Below are 19,712 nucleotides of genomic sequence, written 5' to 3' on the forward strand. Positions count from 1 at the left end.
TGACATCACTATGCTCCGTCCACGTGATCGCCAGTAATCAGACCCAGAGCGAGCACGCCGAAGGCTGTCCGGGCAAGCTGGGAGTTGTAGTTTTGCAACAGCTGGAGGCACCCTGGTTGGGAAACACTGGTCTATGTAGAGGACTGGAGTTTCTTCAGGGTCCTGTACAGTACACGCAATTTCCTAAAAAAGTAAAATGGAGCTACCCTTACTTGGTGTCCAAAGGAGCAGCTAACTGTGACACAGGTTAAGAGTAGTACAGAACATGTAATACCTCCCTGTACTGTAGGGGGCGCTACCAAACAGGAATTCAGTGCATGCGCTTCAATACTACAGTGCACACGTTAATACAGGGGTTTTACCAGTGCATATCCATTCTGATTGGTCGGTTCTCCCGGCCATTGACATGTTTCACAGATCTGGACTGTCTGTACATTGTATGTTGAGTCTGGTTTCAAGTTACAATGGTCCAGAAAAGACCATTGTATGTTGAAACTATTGTATGTTGAGGCCATTGTAAGTTGAGGGATCACTGTACATGTATTTCAGGAAATATTAAATAACTTAGAGAAGTTACTGGTCAGTTTTAATTATGCAGTGATACTAAAGTTATACAAGTAGAGACTGTAAAGCAAAGGGTTATATACTTGACCTAAGTGCGGAACGTACAAAGGAGACCTATCAGTATGGTGATGCATGTTTTATCGTCAGTATGTGAAGCACATCAGACTGTCCTGGAGGCAGCAGTTTGCTGTTAGCATATTGTACACATGTAGGGAATGACTGCCCACAATGGAGCATATATGTAATGTTTGTTTGTCCAATGACCACAACACCATTTTCTCGGCAGAACTTCTTGGTTGATCAAATATTATCCATAAAGGGGTACTCCGGTTGAAAACAATTATTATTATTTTTTTTCCAAATCAACTGGTGCCAGAAAGTTAAACAGATTTGTATAGTACTTCTATTTACGTAATCCTTCCAGTGTTTATCAGGTTCTGTATGCTCCACAGGAAATTCTTTTCATTTTGAATTCATTTTCTGTCTGAACACATTGCTCTCTGCTGACACCTCTGTCCATGTCAGGAACTCTCCAGAGAAGGAGCAGATTCTGCTCTGGACAGTTCCTAACATGGACAGAGGTGTCATCAAAGAGAACTGTGGTCAGACAGAAAATAAATTAAAAAAGAAAAGAACTTCCTCTGTAGCATACGGCAGCCGATAAGTACTAGAAGGATTAAGATTTTTAAATAGAAGTAATTTATCAATCTGTTTAACTTTCTGGCACCAGTTGATTAAAAAATGTTGCTCTCTGCTGACACCTCTGTCCATGTCAGGAACTCTCCAGAGAAGGAGCAAATTCTGCTCTGGACAGTTCCTAACATGGACAGAGGTGTCATCAAAGAGAACTGTGGTCAGACAGAAAATAAATTAAAAAAGAAAAGAACTTCCTCTGTAGCATACGGCAGCTGATAAGTACTAGAAGGATTAAGATTTTTAAATAGAAATAATTTATCAATCTGTTTAACTTTCTGGCACCAGTTGATTAAAAAAAGTTGTTTTCCACTGAAGTACCCCTTTAAGCTTGATTCTGGGCAGTGTCTTATCTGTTTCTTGGCTGTGGCTGTCTGCCTGCAAGGACGCAATGTGCTCTAGCCAGATTACTTCTAGGTAGCCTAGTGTTTTTTTGTGTGTAAGAGCTAAAGTATATGTCAGTGACCTGTGCATGAAACGTGTACGGCAGAACATGAAACCTGTATGGCTCCTTAGCATAGACCAATAATGTGCTGGTGTGCAGACTGCATCAGACACTGTGTATGAATATATTCACTCCTTGCAGTGAACTTACCCGGCCCAGCTCCAGAATTTACTCTCTTTGGCAGCTAGAGGCAATCCCCATCACCCTGGCAATGGACCTGCATGTCGCAGGGCTGCAGATACCAGCTGGGACCTGTGGTCTATGAAGCAGTTGCAGCTCCTATTTGGGTCTGGGTGAGACTCAGGGTATACATGTACATCCTGGTGCACCAAGTACCAAATAGCTAGGGCGTACAAGTACGTCCTGTGTCCTCTAGGGGTGAAACATATGAAAACACTACATTTTGCACAACAAAGTACAGAGAACAAAAGTAGTTGGCAACTCACCGCTTCTTCTCAATCTTGGAGAGGGACACGAGTGGGGGGGTATGTGGAAGGCTTGCCTTCCACATAGCCCCCCACTCGTGTCCCTCTCCACTATCTGTGTTCATGTGAGTATTTTCTGCAATAAAGAAGATTGAGAAGAAGCGATGAGTTGCCGACTACTTTTGTTCTCTGTACTTTGTTATCGATTACAATAAAGACAATGTAGGAATACAGACCTCTAGATATAAATATAATGTTAAATAATTAGATTAAATAGCTAGTTGTACTAAAAACAGTAATGTATGTAATGGTATATCAATAGATAAGTCCAAGCAGGGCCCTTGTTATGGACTGCATACAATTAAAACACTCTGTCCGTGAATACATAAAATAAATAAATGAATGAATGGATAGATATCAGCAGTTACAGCCACCTACAGTCATGTGTAAATTCAACAAGGTATTGTTAATCCAATAGGTGTGGTTCAACAAGGTATTGTTATATCCAGTATTGTCATAGAAGGTTTGCTGTGTGAAGATCTCCGGAAAGTGAAAGTGTCAGGGCAGACTTCGCTTCTGTGGACTGGCACGGCTAGGGGGCCGGCCTGGGATGATATAGACGTCCGTATGAAGGTCTTACTGTGTCCGGAGTGGCACAAATCTGCGTCCGGCCATTAACCATGGTGGAAGGCTTGCAGCGGTCCGGCGGTGAGTGGGAGCGACGTCTTGGTGTATCAAGCGCAGGCAGGTGCATGTCTGAGCAGTGGGCCTCAAACTGAGGGGTTCCAGCAGTTGAGAATGGTGGATTTAGGTTCTAGGATGTATTTCTTCTGGTGGGTGGTCTGTGTTGCTGAATCATATATCAATGCTAGACGCGTTTTGGGGTGTTCCCTTCCTCAGTAGTAGTACAATGATATAGTGGTTACCCCATGTGGGTATTGGTCTTATATAGTCCATAAAATGGTGACGTTAATTAGTGTTACTTGGTGTCTCAGATGATTAGTGTTTCAGATAAATTATGGACCAGATTTTTCACCGGGAGAGACTCTAAATGCGGACCAGATTGACATTAGAGACTTGAATACAACTAGCTAGTTGATAAACTTGTTTTTAGTACAACTAGCTATTTAATCTAATTATTTAACATTATATTTATATTTAGAGGTCTGTATTCCTACATTGTCTTTATTGAATTTGTTTTGGCACGAAGGGTACGTGCAACACATCACCTCGATATACATATATAACCTATTTATACATTTTATATAGTGTGAGCCCCCCTAATTCCTGTTTTTTTGTTATCGGTACTGTGCTTAGTCAGAGCTCCTCCGCGGCTTAAGTTGCAACCACTACCCATCAAAGTACTTTCAGTAAATTTATGGTTTAGCTTAGTGGACCCCCGTGAAATCCTTGAATTTATCTTCCAGGGCACTGGACATACCATTGTCTAAATTGAACATGGTTCTGTTTTTTCATTTTTTGTTTTTCTTGTTTGTTAGTTTTTTACTAATTCAAATATTTTTGTTCCCACTTAAGTTCAAATTTTTTGTAATTGTTTTCATTTTTTCATTTATGAATTTTCTAAGAAGGAAACATACACAGAAACAAATTGTTGAATGCTTTTACCCTTGCAGTACAACTTAATAAAGACGATTATCAGCCACCAAATAACATTTCAGGTTTTATGGACATTGGCAATGAATGAATGTGTTTGTAGTAAAGCAGTTTTTCCTGTGGGTAATTTGCTTTGCCAGATGTCTTTTAATAATAAATCCTTTTAATGGCAATTTAAAAGACCGCACAGTGCCATCCCATTCAGGTATCAATCTTTTTCAATTCCGTGCTGGACTCAATCTTAATTACATTTATTAAAGGAACAAGAAAATTGTATACATCCCCTAAAACATTCATTTCCAGCCTCGTCTTTTATTTATTGTACAACTAAAAAACTACACAGAAAGTCCGCCTGCTTGACAAACTGTCAAATTTACACACAAGACGAGGTTAAAAACAAATATATCCTATTGTAAGATTTCTCTATACAGCATGTCTAAAATACATATAAGGAAATAGATAAAACATCCACATAAAAAAGCAATTATTTATATTTACAACAACTAAATAACCAGTCCCTGCTATTTTTTTTTTCATTTCACAGTTATCTTAGTTAAACTGCATGTCAGTCTTAACCCCTTAAGGATGAAGGGGGAATGGGTACGCCCTTGCATCCTGCTATTGAAGGACAAGGGGCATACCTGTACACCCTGTTTCCGTTACCGGTGTTTAAAGCACGCTTACAAGCTGAGCGTGCTTCAAACCCAGTGGGTCCCGAATGCTGATAGATTTCGGGACCCACTGGGTTTGAAGCACGCTTAGCCCGTAAGCTAGGACCCAGGGTTAATGCCAGGCATCACCGATCAGGCCAATGCTCTGCATTAACCCTTTAGATGCCACGATTAAAGTTAATCACGGCATCTAAAATGAAAAAAAAAAAAGCAATCCCGGCAGCTCAGCAAAACTGATCCGGACCATCACAATGAAATCTGAGTGGATGGCAGGAGGGCCCTTACCTGCCTACTTGCCATTCGATCGATGATCCTCTGCTGTCTCCAGCCTCCACAGGCTGGAGCAGCAGAGCACCGATAACACTAATCAATGCTGAGTCAAAGCTAAGCATTGAGCAGTGTATGCAATCGCAATATTGTATGTTATTGCCCCCTATAGGAGCTTGAATCACTCCCCTTTTCCCATTTTGTAAAGGAAATATTGTAGCAAAAAATTAGCATAAACATTTGTGGTATCACCGCATGCATAAATGTCCAAACTATTAAAATATAAGGCCAGTTCAACCGCATGGTCGATGCTGTACACATAAAAAATACCAAAGTCCAAAATTGTGCATTTTTGGTTACAATATACCATAAAAAAGGTATAAAAAGCGATCAAAGTCCTATCAAAACAAAAATGAAATGGATAAAAACTACAGACCATGGCGCAAAAAAAATTAGGCCTCTTATAGCCCTGTATGCGGAAAAATAAAAAGATTATGGGGGTCAGAAACATACAAATTTTGGTGCATGTACAGTAGTTAGGATTTTTTTTTAAAGTAGTAAAAGAAAATAAAGCCTACATAAATTGGATATCCTTGTAATCGTATGGACAGAATAAAGATAAGGTGTCATTTTTACCGAACAGTGCGCTGTGTAGAAACAGAAGCCCCCAAAAGTTACAAAATTGCATTTTTTTCTTTTCATTTTTGCAATTTGTTTATTTCACCTAATACTTTTATTTTTTGCTTTGTCGCTGATTTTGTTATAAAATAAGTGAAGTAATTCTCAAGTACAATTGGTGATGCAAAAAACAAGTCTTCATATGGATCTGTAGGTGCAAAATTTAAAGTGTTATGATTTTTAGAAGGAGAGCAGGAAAAAATGAAAGGTCAAAAACAAAAAATTGCCTGGTCCTTAAAGGGGTACTCTGGTGGAAAACATTTTTTTTTAAATCAACTGGTGCCAGAAAGTTAAACAGATTTGTAAATTATTTCTATGTTCCATAGGAAGTTGTATTTCTTTCTGGAGTTCTTTTTAGTCTGACCACTGCTCGCTGCTGTCCATTTCAGGAACTGTCCAGAGCAGGACAGGTTTGCTATGGGGATTTGCATGTATTCTGGACAGTTCCTGACATGGACAGAGGTGTCAACAGAGAGCGCTGTTCTCAGACAGAAAAGAACTCTAGTAAGAAATGCAACTTCCTGTGGAGCATACAGCATCTGATAAGAACTGGAAGGATTAAGATTTTTTTTATAAAGAAGTAATGTACAAATCTATTTCAATTTCTGGCACCAGTTGATCTGAAAAAAATTTGTTTTCCACCAGAGTACCCCATTTTATTTTTATTGCATCTATTTTGAAAATGGTAATAGTTTCTGAACTGTCTTCCATCCCTAAATAACAACTAAATAATAATTTAGATGTGAGTAATCAGATAAATGAGTTTACATCTCGTGTTTTACCAATATGACTCTTTACTCAACAATTTAGAAAATAAACTCTGACTGCAGAAAAACACATATTTCAAATACAGCAGAGATAATTACAAATACTAAAATGAAATGAAAATATTGGAAAAGCCACAGAAAAATTACTGAGTCTGTAATATATTATACAAACAATGAGTAATGTTCTCTTTGCCGATTCTACTGATTCTTATTAATAAGCATACTGCATTGTAGAAAGCAGTACAATCATCAAGTATATGGCCAGCTAATCGCCAGGGGTTTCAGGACAATTTTCAAACTTTCACAACATGAAACATTTACAAATAAAACCTCATTTCCATAAACTCATAAACAATATTATGTTCTAATGCCCATAGATTTAAATTGCTAAATGCAACAGAGGTGCCTTATTGTAACTTTTTACCAAAGTGTAACATTATGAAAAAATTGCCTGAAATTTCATGTTGAGCTGAAAGTTTAACTCAAGCAGAGTATGAGATAGGCTAAGCCTTTAAAAGGGTTTTCAAGTAATAGAGAACAGAGTTACTTTCTTAAAAAAAAAAAAAATAGGCTCCCTGTCTGTCTCCAGGTTGGGGGTGGTTCTGCAGCTCAGTTCCATTGAAGTGAATGAAGCCAAGTTATAAAACCACACCTGACCTGGAGACAGACAGGGAGCTGTTTTTGAAGGAAATAAGCTGTGTTTTTCTATTCCTGGATAACCCCTTTAAAAACCTTCAAGGTGTGCAGAGTTCATATGCTTATGGATAAAGTAAATATGCAGAGGACACCTAAAATGTATATACCATCTGTATTGTAATTGACACTGATGTTATCTAGCTTAGTAGCAAAAAAGTTCATATGGGGATACCTTGTGCTGACGGGGGCTGAGGAACTGAAGATATGCAACGTCTGTTATACAGCCTATTGTCCATTGGTAAAATCCCCCATGTTGCGTACCAGTAAACTGCCACTGACTGCTGCCATTAGCTGCTGTGCTCTTGATCTGTAGCACTGGTGTCATGTATGGGCAGGGAAGAAGTAGACACTATTCTCGCCCACTCTCCCTGCCTACTTACGTACGCGCCCTAGGTGACGGATCCGCAACCATGGTGACAGTCCCTCCCTATACAAGGGATGGGAGTCACTGTCAAAATAATAAATTACAATAAAACAGACACAGGTCAGGGTACAGTAGGGAGCAGACAGACTAATAGAAGCAAAACTAACACACTCACACCCAATAAGTCAATGTCAACTATCAGCATTGTCAAAGTACAAAATCACTAATACCAGAGAGAAGTCAAGAAGATAAGCCAAAAGTCACAGATACTGGGAAATCAAGAATAAACAGGGTAAATTGCTATCTACAGGAGTTGGACTCTTTCGCAGACACTGAATTAGAGCAAACTGCCAGGTTTAATAGGCAACCCAACAGGTGCTCTCATCAGAAGGTCAGCTGAACAGCCAGACAGCTAAGCGTAACCCGGCAACAAAACAAAGAACCTGTCAGAACCTTTTAACCCTATAGGTTCTGACAGCTGGGAGATCTGCCTCGGCCGGTGGCATCACACCACCGTGATGTCCACAAGTTGCGAAGGAGCAGGAAGATTAGGGACGTCACTACTGTTGCTTCGTAGGTCCAAATCATCAGAAATCCATCTACAATGGAGGGAAATATTACTCCTGTTTGCCCCTATTCCACAGCAGGGCTTTGATTCAGAGATAACATCCAATACGGTACCTATAGAAAATCATTTTTCTCCATTAAATGAGATTACAAATGAACCCTTGGAACATCAGCTTTAGATTGAGATTGAAGGGCCCTCTACGAGTCATAGGGTAGATAAATACACACAAAGAATAAGAAATAGGGGTCCTATTAACAATAAAGGTGGCTTGACTACTACCACTAAAATATTGGATAAGCATGATTTTTTTTCAAAAAAGAGAGAGAAAAAGCGCAAAAGAGGGACACGAGTGGGGAAACTCGCTCAAAAAATGAAACAACAAGCATTAGAAACCCCCTTATCCACTGCACTAACAGAACAACAACAAAAAATATATAATTTTAGTGGTTATAGCCTAAATGACCATGAAAGTAAGTTATTGCAGAAAGGGTTAAAATTTGCTCCATCTGTCCCTTTTAATCATTTTGAGGCCTTTATTGAGATATTTATTGGGAATCTTTTGTTAACTTTTTTTTTGTAAAATATCCCATTGTTAACCCTGAACCCCCAACCTACATGTACCTATCAGCATACATTTTCAGATGCATTTTGTACTTTTGATAATATGGTTATTAACGATATTCGAAAATTGAAAATTAACCATATGTATGCTCATAATAATCTTTCCAAGCATGAACAACTTGCCCTTAAATCACTACAAATCAACAACAACATTGTTATTAGGCCAGCAGATAAGGGGGGCAGTATTGTTATTTTAAAGGCAGAGGATTACCACCAAGAATCCCTCTCCCTTTTAGGGGATTCCCAAACTTTAAAAACAGGACCCCTCTGCAAAATTTCAAAAAGAATTATCATTTTTAGTTACACGGGGTCTGAATAAGGGTTTCCTGAGACAAAAGGAAGCAGAGTTTATTTTTATCTAAAACCCTAACAAGGCAGCTTTTTATCAAATTCCAAAGATACACAAGTCCACCACAAACCCCCCGGGTAGACCTATTATTTCAGGGGTGGGCTGTCTGACGTCCAACATGTCCCGCTACATTGACGTCCGCCTTCAGAAATGTGTTATTACAATACTCGCATATCTTAAGGATACTAAAAATGTTTTCCAGATTCTACGTGAGGTTGAGTGGTGTGACGATTTTCTTTTAGGCACCTTAGATGTTATGTCATTATACACAGTCTTTGAACATGATCTTGGAAGGCAGGAATACAAACTAACTTCTCCCCCACACAAGTTGATTATATTGGGGAATGCATCGCTTTCATTCTCACTCAAAATATTTTTTATGTACAATGACATTTTTTTTTTTTTTTTTTTTTGCTGGCATGTGGTACCGCCATGTGGACCAGATTTGCACCCAGTTTTTCTAATTTATATATGGGTTTCTGGGAATCTTCCACTATTTTCATCAATGGGGGTCTGGCCGCAAATCTGGTTCTCTGGCGTAGTTTTATAGACGATATAATTTTTATTTGGAAAGGTGATCGTGCTAGTCTAGATGTTTTTAGAGGATTTGAATAAAAATTTGTTTTATTTGAAGTTTTCACCTCATATCATTCAGACCGAGGTCAACTTTTTAGATTTGACAATATTTATACACAATGGTCGGTTACACACAAAAATGTATCAGAAACCCACATGGACAGTTGCCATCTCCCCATCTGGCTTCAAAATATTCTGCACAGCAAATTTATGCAACTCCGCCGCAATTGCAGCCAAATAGAGGACTTTAGGGATGAATCTTTGAAATTGTGTAACAAATTTGTACAAAAGGAATATGATGGTACCAAATTGGGAGCTATCATGAATTAAATTGGGAGCACAGACAGACCTCCTAAAAAAATAATGAACTTCAAAATAGTAGTGTTGTAAGTGAAATGGTAAAGGCCCAAAAAAATCAAGTTACTCGAAACATAGTTTTCTGTTTAAGCATATTGTGAACAAACATTGGAACATACTATGTAAGGATAAAATAGTAGGAGAGCTCCCCCCCAACCCTCTTTTATTTTAAAAAAAAAAGCACGTAATGCAGGGGACACAGTAGTACCTACAGTAAAAAAAAAATCAAAAAGAACCTCTAAAATCTGTACCCAAAAAAATGGGCTTTTACCCATGCGGAATGTGTAATCCCGGTAAAATCGGGGCCAACAAGGTCCCAAAATTATCGGTGACTAGTGGATACCTAGTGGAAAAACGTACATTGCTTGCACTAAGAGGGCATTATCCTCAAGTATAAAGCAACACACACACATATATATACATATATATATATATATATATATATATATATAATATCAGAAGAGAATATGAGGCTCACTTTCTTTCGAATCACTATAAACAGAAGCATGGCTCAGTATTTGGTGGTTCTATTTTTTTAAGGTATTGAAGTAATGAAACCACATTGGAGAGGAGGGAACTTTTTGGACAATTTGGAATTATTACTGACTTTGAACTTTTTTGCCTTTTTATAATGACTGCATCTGAAAAAATTGGTCACTATTCACATTGGGTGCGTTTTTTAATCTGGTCTGATATCTGCTGAACGCATATGCCATCGTTGAGAAAATTCCACTCCAGGAATTGCAAGCTGAATAGATCCAACTGTGGGCTGCATAAAAGGCAGCATAGTCCTATAGGTATTATCATTGAGAAAGGAAGGTGCATTCCTTCCAAAACACGTTGGGGACCTTTTTGGACCTCAGAAGTTACATCACTAATCTTCCTGCTCCTTCGCAACTCGCGGACATCACGCTGGTGAGACGCTGCCGGCTGGGGGAAATCTTTCAGCGCTACAGATCAAGAGCACAGCAGCTAATGCCAGCAGTCAGCGGCAGTTTATTGGTATGCAACACAGGGTATTTTACCAATGGACCATAGGCTGTATAACGGATGTTGCATCTCTTCAGTTCCTCAGCACCCATCAGCACATGGTATCCCCATATGAACTTTTTTGCTACTAAGCTAGATCACATCAGCGGCAATTACAATATATATATTTTAGGTGTCCTCTGCGCCAGTGTATTTAATTATTATATTTACATTTTGTTTGTTGGTGGTAAGATAGTGTCCACTTTTATACACGTGGGCAGCATAGTTATATTCCAGAGCGCCGGGGAATCCTAATATCTATTCTAAAGTAAATAAAGCACATAAGACAAAAGCACCAAAATTGAAGAGACCAACAATCCTTGAGATCTACATGATTGTAAATATTCAATTGGTCTTATTGGTAACATATATATGGTCTGATGTCCTAAGCATATATCTACTCACATAAAAACAAAGAAGAAAATCATACATCACTCCCCTGGAGTCACTAAAAGACTATATAGGTATATAAGACAGGTATTTCTTTTTTTTTTTCCCCTGCTGTTGTCACTTGCAGAAATGTTATAAAAGGGATTAGACAACACCCTTTGGATCAGTGCAGGTGCACCATAAAACTTTAGGAGAGATTCGCTCCTTTTTTCTATGTGTTAACAATTGGCATAAATTTGCCCAGATGCTTGTGTTCTTTTGGCATATGTCGTGTGATCTTTATTATGTCTTGGGCTAAAAAAAAACTTTGGTCACGGGTGTTTATGCGTTATTGTCTTTTATTGTGTAGCGACGGGACCTCATTCTTACTTTCAGTCTCTGTCCTCTGTACATTAGATTTAGAGCAAGTGAATGTCCCAGGAATATTATAGTCCTGGAGTGTGTAAGGTATACAAACCCCATCTGTAGTTATCATTTGGAAGCAGTTTTCGCAGGCCCTAACATTGCAGGGATAGGTTCCTTGTTGTAATTTAGAGGGCAGTGAGCTTCTTATTATAATGTTCCTCAGATCTATGAGTTGTTGGTAACACAGTACAGGAGGGTCTGGGAGAATAATTTTCAGACAGTCATTGACTTCATTGAATGCACTAAAAGAGAATGCAACAATTCTAAATAAATTATGATCACATTTATTAAACAATGAGTCAAAAGCACCCTATGTTGGGCGCTATAAAGTAGAACCTCTAACATGATACAGGTAAAGTCAGCTGTGTCATCATTGTCTTCTTATATTACAAACTCTGTAAAATAGATCTCAGAGTTCTATTGTACAAAAATGTCCATTTAAAGGGGTACTACCATGCTGACAACTTATCCCCTATGTAAACGATAAAGCAGTTATATCATACATGCTGTATAACTGGCATGATGGCAGCAAAGCAGAGTGCCCCCTCCCTCTGATCCCCTTCTGCCATTATCCCCCCCCCCTCCATCTTAATGCCCTTGTGCCATTATTCCCCACTCCCTCTGATCCCATTGTGCCATTATCTGATAATGGAAAAAAGGGGATCAGAGGAAGGGGGAATAATGGCACAACAGCATCAAAATGGAGGGGGGGATGGGGACTACCCCCCCCCCCCCCCCCCATTTTAATCCCCTGTGCCATTATTTCCCCCTTCATCTGTATCCCCCTGTGCCATTATTCCCCCCTCCATCTGATCTCCTTTTGCCATATCGGATGATAATAAGCACAAGGGGATAAAGATGGAGGGGGGAATAATGGCAAAAGGGGATCAGAGGGAGTGGGGAATAATGGCACAGGGGATTAAGATGGAGGGGTACAATCATTACCCCTCCCCTCCATCTTTCCATCTTAATCCTCTTATGCCATTATTATCTGATATTACATGCATAAAGCTTTGCTGTGCTGAGTTCCTATTTCACACCTGTCTATTACTGTTTCATCTTTGTTTCCTGTTTTAGTAACAGATAACATCTGGAGCACCGGGAAGTCTATGGGTGCATTCCTAACAATACTAGAAGTTCTAACTCTATGCCTCCAATACCAATATTTTGTTCTTGAAATGGGTATAAGGCTTTCAGTTTACCTGGATGGTGATTGAAGAAGTCACCTTTCTGTTCCTGTATAGTTAGACAATCGATGAATGTGACCACAATTGGTCCATATGTGACCAGTTTTCCATAGCAATGGATAATACCAGATTGTGTTAGAAAACAGGATTGTAAAGGTTCAGTGCCCAAAAATCATGTCATTAATTTTGTTTTCAAAACAGCAATCGATTCCCTTAAATGCTAAATGTACTGAAAGGAATTCATTACTGGTGATAAATATGTACCTCATCCACTCGTGGATAAATATTCATTATGGTTAATGCTCCGAAATGCATCCAAACAAGCTCAGATCTCAGTAAATTGTAACAGCATCCAATGCTTTATTATACTCCACATAAATTAGGAAACATAACACTGTGTCTTAATTTATGAGTTAAAAAGTAGAATGCAAAAGCAATAATGACAGTATATTACATAGCAACCTATCATCCATTCTCCAGATGCTGTAGCTAAATAGCTGTTACTTAAAAAGACATAGTAAACCATCTTGTTGAGATATAATTCTAGATGTCAATGACCATGATTCTTTGTCAGCATTCCCTTATTGCTTTCTTATAAATAACAGAAGATGAAGATTAACCCATTGAACACCCAGTCAAGTTTGTCTTGAAGACTAGAACATTTAAATGGTGCCTGCCACTTGAAAATGTTTGACATATCTAAGTGGCATGTCCAAAAGTTTTTCTGGTCAGGTTCTGAGCACTTACTATAGACTTACGTATCGCGCAAGATAGTTCCATAGACTTAAATTGTGAGTCCGTCTCAGTCACATGGCACAGAGCTGGTGGAGAACATGCTTAGTACGCACTTCTTCCAAGCTGTATCTAGTGATCAGTGGGGGTGTCAGCACTGAGGCTATGTTTGATCTCACTGCCCCTCTGATAACAATAAAGAGGTTTTGCAGAATAGTCATAAGTGATAGTCATAAGACAGTCTATAACAGAAGATCGATGCAGTGTGAGGTTTATAGTATAGACAACCACAGAGGACTATGTACATACAAGAAAAAGAAGAAACTGTTCATGAGTCTAAGTCCAAAGACATGCACAGATTAAGACTCATTGAGGAAAAACGTTTAAGTTTGAAGTCTTGCGTGAATTGGAGAAGACGCACGCATGGCGCTGGGTGCATGGCGCACATGACGTGCATGACACGTATGATGGAGCAGATCATGTGAGGATGTGAATGGTCATGTGATGATCACATGGCATTGTGAGGTATATATAAGAAAACACTCTATTGGGGAATAACAAGTACGAATAATAAACATTGTTCCCATTGGACCACGTCTGAGAAGGCCAAGACTGGAAGTGACATCAGAATAGAAGCTAATAAATAGCCGAACGAGCGTTTGAGCAGCCATAAGCCTCAATAACCCCTGACAAAGCCAGGTTATGGCGAAAAGTCGGGGAGGCTCTAGTTAGGATTTTAGGCAGTGCTGCCACTCTGCCATGTAAGAACAATAGAGATAATAAGGAGCTGATGACTTATATGCATCCAAGTAGCATAATAGCTACCATACAGAGGGAAGGCAAGTTAGAGACCTCCCAGAATTGGATAGCAGTGCTATCAGAGAGGCATTAAGAGAATGTATACAAAGGGATCCAATGGATGGTAGCCCAGTGTAAGTGCACTAAGCACAACAGTACTAAGAAGGTGTGAGAGACCTCCAATACTGGGGATTACCTATCTAATTGGAAAATATCCTTATACAACATTGGCAGCAAGTGAGCAGCACTGAGAATTTTAACTCACGTGTGGTTTTCTATGATTTAATAATATTAATATAATTCAATAAAAGTTATGTTTTTGTGAATCCCTAGTTAGATGGCTTTTTCTAGAGGGGGCTTCCCCAAAGGACTATGCTAATTGCAATACCACTTACAACCTGTGGACATACGTGGTCAGATCAGTATTTGGTTATATATAGGCATCTATCCGTGTCTATTAGAGCTGTAAAGTGAATAATTAGAGGCTTCTATTATTAAAATCATTTTCTTTTAAGTTAACTGGTACATGAAAGTTAAACAGATGTGCAAATTACTTCTATTAAAAAAAAATCCCAATCATTCCAGTACTTATCAGCAGCTGTATAATACACAGGAAGTTCATTTCTTTTTAGATTTCCTTTTTGCCTGACCTCTCTGTGCTCTCTGCTGAGTCCTCTGTCCATGTCAGGAACTGTCCATAGCAAAAGAGGTTTGCTATGGCAATTTGCTCCTGCTCTGGACAGTTCCTGACATGTACAGAGTTGTCAACAGAGAGCACTTGTGGTCAGGCAGAAAGGAAATAAAAAATAAAAATTCCTGTGTATTATACAGCAGCTGATAAGTACTGTAAGAATTTGGATTTTTTTTTTTATATAGAAGTAATTTACAAATCTGTTTACCTTTTTAGATAGAGACCAGAGCTAAAGGCTCTGGAGTATTGGTAAAACGTCTAGTGGAACAGTGTACATGCTTAACACAATGAACATTCATTTAATTATACAGTATTTCCTTACAGTTATTCTTTAGCAGTGTTTGTATTGTTACCCATCAATACATGAGATGCTTTTTCTGCTAATATTTTTCAGTAAAAATTGAAAAATGGGCAAATATTACAGACTCCATAGTACCTAGATAAGGAGTCCTGCATATAGCTGTAGTTACAAAATGTATCTTTTTATTTAAGTGTACCTGTCATTAGCAAAAACCACTATATAAGATAGAAAATAACATAATATATATATTTGTAATATACATTGGTTAAAAATGTGTATATTTGTGTCCCTGCAGCTATTGCCTATGTGTCTCTTTGAGGAGTCCAAATACAGTAAGTGTGGGATGACAAGCAGGGCTCTATACACTGAGGACAAGCAGGGCTCTGTACACTGCGGACAAGCAGGGTTCTGTACACTGAGGACAAGCAGGGCTCTGTACACTGAGGACAAGCAGGGCTCTGTACACTGAGGACAAGCAGGGCTCTGCACACTGAGGACAAGCAGAGCTCTGTACACTAAGGACAAGCTGGGCTCTGTGCACTGAGGACAAGCAGGGTTCTGTACACTGAGGACAAGCAGGGCTCTGTGCACTAAGGACAAGCAGTGCTCTGTGCAGTGAGGACAAGCAGGGTTCTGTGCACTGAGGACAATCAGGGTTCTGTGCAGAGAGGACAAGTAGAGCTCTGTACACTGAGGACAAGCAGGGCTCTGTACACTGAGGACAAGCAAGGTTCTGTGCAGAGAGGACAAGCAAGGTTCTGTGCAGAGAGGACAAGCAGGGCTCTGTACACTGAGGACAAGCAGGGTTCTGTGCAGAGAGGACAGGCAGGGCTCTGTGCAGTGAGGCCAAGCAGGGCTCTGTGCAGTGAGGCTATGTGACATGCTCCTGGCTCACACATCAGGATGATTGACAAGCCAGGAGCCTGCACAGAGCCCTGCTTGTCCCTCCCACACTTCCTGTATCGGTCTCTACACAGAGACACCCAGGCAATAGCTGCAGGGACAGTATTTTGTTACCTAGAAATATTTAAAAAAATTCTTCCCAAATATACATATGATGATATTATCTACATTATATGAAAAGTGTTTTGGTAATGACAGGTACACTTTAAAGATAAAATGAAGCAATAAGAAAGGATTTCAAATGTGTGCAAAGCCTATGGACTTTTAATAAAGAAATATCAGAGAGAAAACATGCATCACTACTTATAATAAGTTTAGGCTATGTTCACTCAATTTGTGTTAGTATTTTGTTTAGTATTTTCAACCAAAACTGGGAGTAAAAAGATTTACATCTCTTCTCTGTTTTGGATCCACTCCTGGTTTTGGCTAAAATACTGATCAAAATAAAGATCCTCAACCCAGATAAATGGGATATTCCAGGATTTAAAGATAACAGCTACACTCACTTTTCCTGATACACCCCCTGCTGCTCCTTTGGTTCTTCCATGCAGTATGATGACATATCAGAAGATGTGCAGCCAATTATTGACCGTGGTGATATTCCATTCATAGTGCACTTGGGAGATACTACTGCAAAATAATCTGAGCAGATCACTGCTAATTGCGATCTAATAGACAGCAGGCATTTACGGTTATTATCTGTTATCTACATAGAGAGAAAAGCTGGGAGGAAACAGAGTATTGTATCCAAGCTTCCACCCACCTAGGAAAAAGACTAAAATAAATAAATACAGATAAAAGACAAATAAAAATAATTTAAAAAGCCAGTGGAATTGAAACCGTTAGGCCCCTTTCACACTATAAAATTAATCAGTTAAAAGACCCGTTAGGATTAGAAGTTATTAAACAGGGGAGCAGACGGCATGCTCCACCACCCTACGATGTACGATGTATTTACTTTCATTTTTAAATCCCCCGCCGGGAGCCCTGAATGGCCGGTACTGAGGAGCCATTCAGGGCTCGTGGCAGGGTTTTCAAATTGAAATGCTATGGAGGGAAAGATATATAGAATCGCTGGGGGGGGGGGGGGGGGGTTGGTATATTTCTGGCCCCACAGCCCATATATCTTGCCCCCTGCAGTGCATTTATATATGTTCCCCCGCAGCACATTTATATATGTTCTCCTGCAGCGCATTTATATATGTTCCCTCCACAGCGCATTTATATATGTTCCCCCCGCAGCACTATGATAAGCCCCCTTCAGCAGCGCATCTGGCCGGCGCGATGTGCTGCTGAAAGAAAACTTGTCATTCATAGCGCTGCAGTGGCATCTGTATATAGATGTGCTGCAGGTGTCAGACATATATAACCATATGTCTGGCCCCTACAGCGCTTCTATAATCAAATGCCATTGCAGCAATATGAATGAAAAGTATTCTTTCAGCAGCGCATCTGGCCGGCGGATATATAGATATATTGAAGCGCTGTGGGGGCCAGATATATTACGCCAGCGATTCTATATATCTTTCCCCACTGCAGCACTTCTATTTGAAAACCCGCCGGGAGCCCTCAATGGCTCCTCAGTACCGGCCATTCAGGGCTCCCGCCGGGGAATTTGAAAATGAAAGTAAATACCTCGTGCATCGCAGGGGAGTGGAGCATACTGCCTGCTCCCCTATTTATTAACAGAATGAGACCCAATGCAATTAATCCCTCAGTCCCTGTACTACAACCCCCATCTTGGAACAGTCTGTTCCATGATGGGGGTTGTAGTAAAAACACTAATGTAGCCTCCGCAGCCACCGGTAGACTCCCGCAGCCGGGGAACTACTACTCCCATCATGGAAACAAGTCTGTTTTGTGATGGGAGTAGTAGTAGTCCCGGCCGTACATGAGGAGTGTTATAACGGGTCTTAACGGATGAATATGCCCTTATTTTGACAGACATTATTCAGCCGTTAGCACCCATTATTTAATCCATTATTATACATCTGTTTTTACACAGAAAACGGATGTTTAATAAAGGATGAATGCTCATAGTGTGAAAGTAGCCTTACCTGTTACATGCATTTTATGTGGACAACATAGACTTGTATAATGATGTGTCGTATGTTGAATCAAAATCAAACAACTGTCATTAGCGGTCAATATTTATTGTTTTCCTGGCCACGCCCCTTACATCTGCCTGTTCTAGACTACACATAGAACCTAAGGGTGTAACAGGCACTAGAAATACTGACTACTACTGTCACACATTAAGTACCCTCATGAATAACTGTCCAACAATAACATATATACAAATAGTTTATATTTATAAAGTCAGGGCCGTAAATGTTGGCACCCATGAAATTCTTCTAGAAAATCAAATATTTCTCACAGAAAAGGATTGCAGTAAAACGTTTTGCTATACACGTGTTTAGTCCCTTTGTGTGTATTGGAACTAAACCAAAAAAGGGAGGAAAAAAAGCAAATTGGACATAATGTCACAGCAAACTCCAAAAATGGGCTGAACCAAATTATGTGAACCCTTAACTTAATATTTGGTTTTACACCCTTTGGAAAAAATAACTGAAATCAGTGGCTTCGTAAACCATCAATAAGCTTCTTACACCTCTCAGCCAGAATGTTGGGCCACTATTTGTTTTTAAACTGCTCCAGGTCTCTCTTATTGGAAGGGTGGCTTTTCCCAAAAGCAATTTTAAGATCTCTCCACAAGTGTTCAATGGGATTTAGATCTGAACTCATTGCTGGCCACTTCAGAACTCTCCAGCGCTTTGTTGCCATCCATTTCTGGTTTCTTTTTGACGTATATATGGGGTCATTGTCCTGCTGGAAGACCCAAGATTTCAGATGCAAACCAAGCTTTCTGACACTGGGCTGTACAGTGCGACCCAAAATCCGTTAGTAATCCTGAGATTTCATGATGCCTTGCACACATTCAAGGCACCCAGTGCCAGAGGCAGCAAAACAACCCCAAAACATCATTGAACCTCCACCATATTTCACTGTAGGTACTGTGTTCTTTTCTTTGTAGGCCTTATTCCATTTTTGGTAAACAGTAGAATCATGTGCTTTGCCAAAAATCTTGATCTCATCTGTCCACAAGACGTTTTCCCAGAAGGAATTTGGCTTACTCAAGTTCATTTTGGCAAATTTTAATCTTGCTTCTTTATGTCTCTGTGTCAGCATTGGGGTCCTCCTGGATCTCCTGCCATAGCATTTCATTACATTTAAATATCGAAGGATAGTTCCCGTTGACAATGATGCTCCCTGAGCCCGCAGGACTGCTTGGATATCTTTGGAACTTGTTTGGAGCTGCTTATCCACCATCTGGACTATCCTGCGATGACACCTTTCATCAATTTTTCTCTTCTTTCCACGCCCATGGAGATTAGCTACAGTGCCATGGGTTGCAAACTTCTTGATAATGTTGCGCACTGTGGACAAAGGCAAATCTAGAGATGTACTTGTAACCCTAAGATTGTTGATACTTTTCCACAATTTTGGTTCTAAAGCCCTCAGACGGTTCTCTTCTCCTCTTTCTGTTGTCCATGCTTAGTGTGGCACACACAGACACACAGTGCAAAGACTAAGTGAACTTCTCTTCTTTTTTTACCTGCA

At 39.7% G+C, this 19,712-nt stretch overlaps 1 protein-coding gene across 9 annotated transcripts in view; it reads left to right on the forward strand.

Moving 5' to 3' along the window:
- MAGI2 (membrane associated guanylate kinase, WW and PDZ domain containing 2) overlaps positions 1 to 19,712 on the forward strand; it is a 923,418-nt gene that overhangs the window by 176,344 nt on the left and 727,362 nt on the right. The gene's annotated exons all lie outside the window — the stretch shown is intronic.

Source organism: Hyla sarda, chromosome 4 (genome assembly GCF_029499605.1).
Source record: "Hyla sarda isolate aHylSar1 chromosome 4, aHylSar1.hap1, whole genome shotgun sequence".
Classification (NCBI taxonomy): Eukaryota; Metazoa; Chordata; class Amphibia; order Anura; family Hylidae; genus Hyla; species Hyla sarda.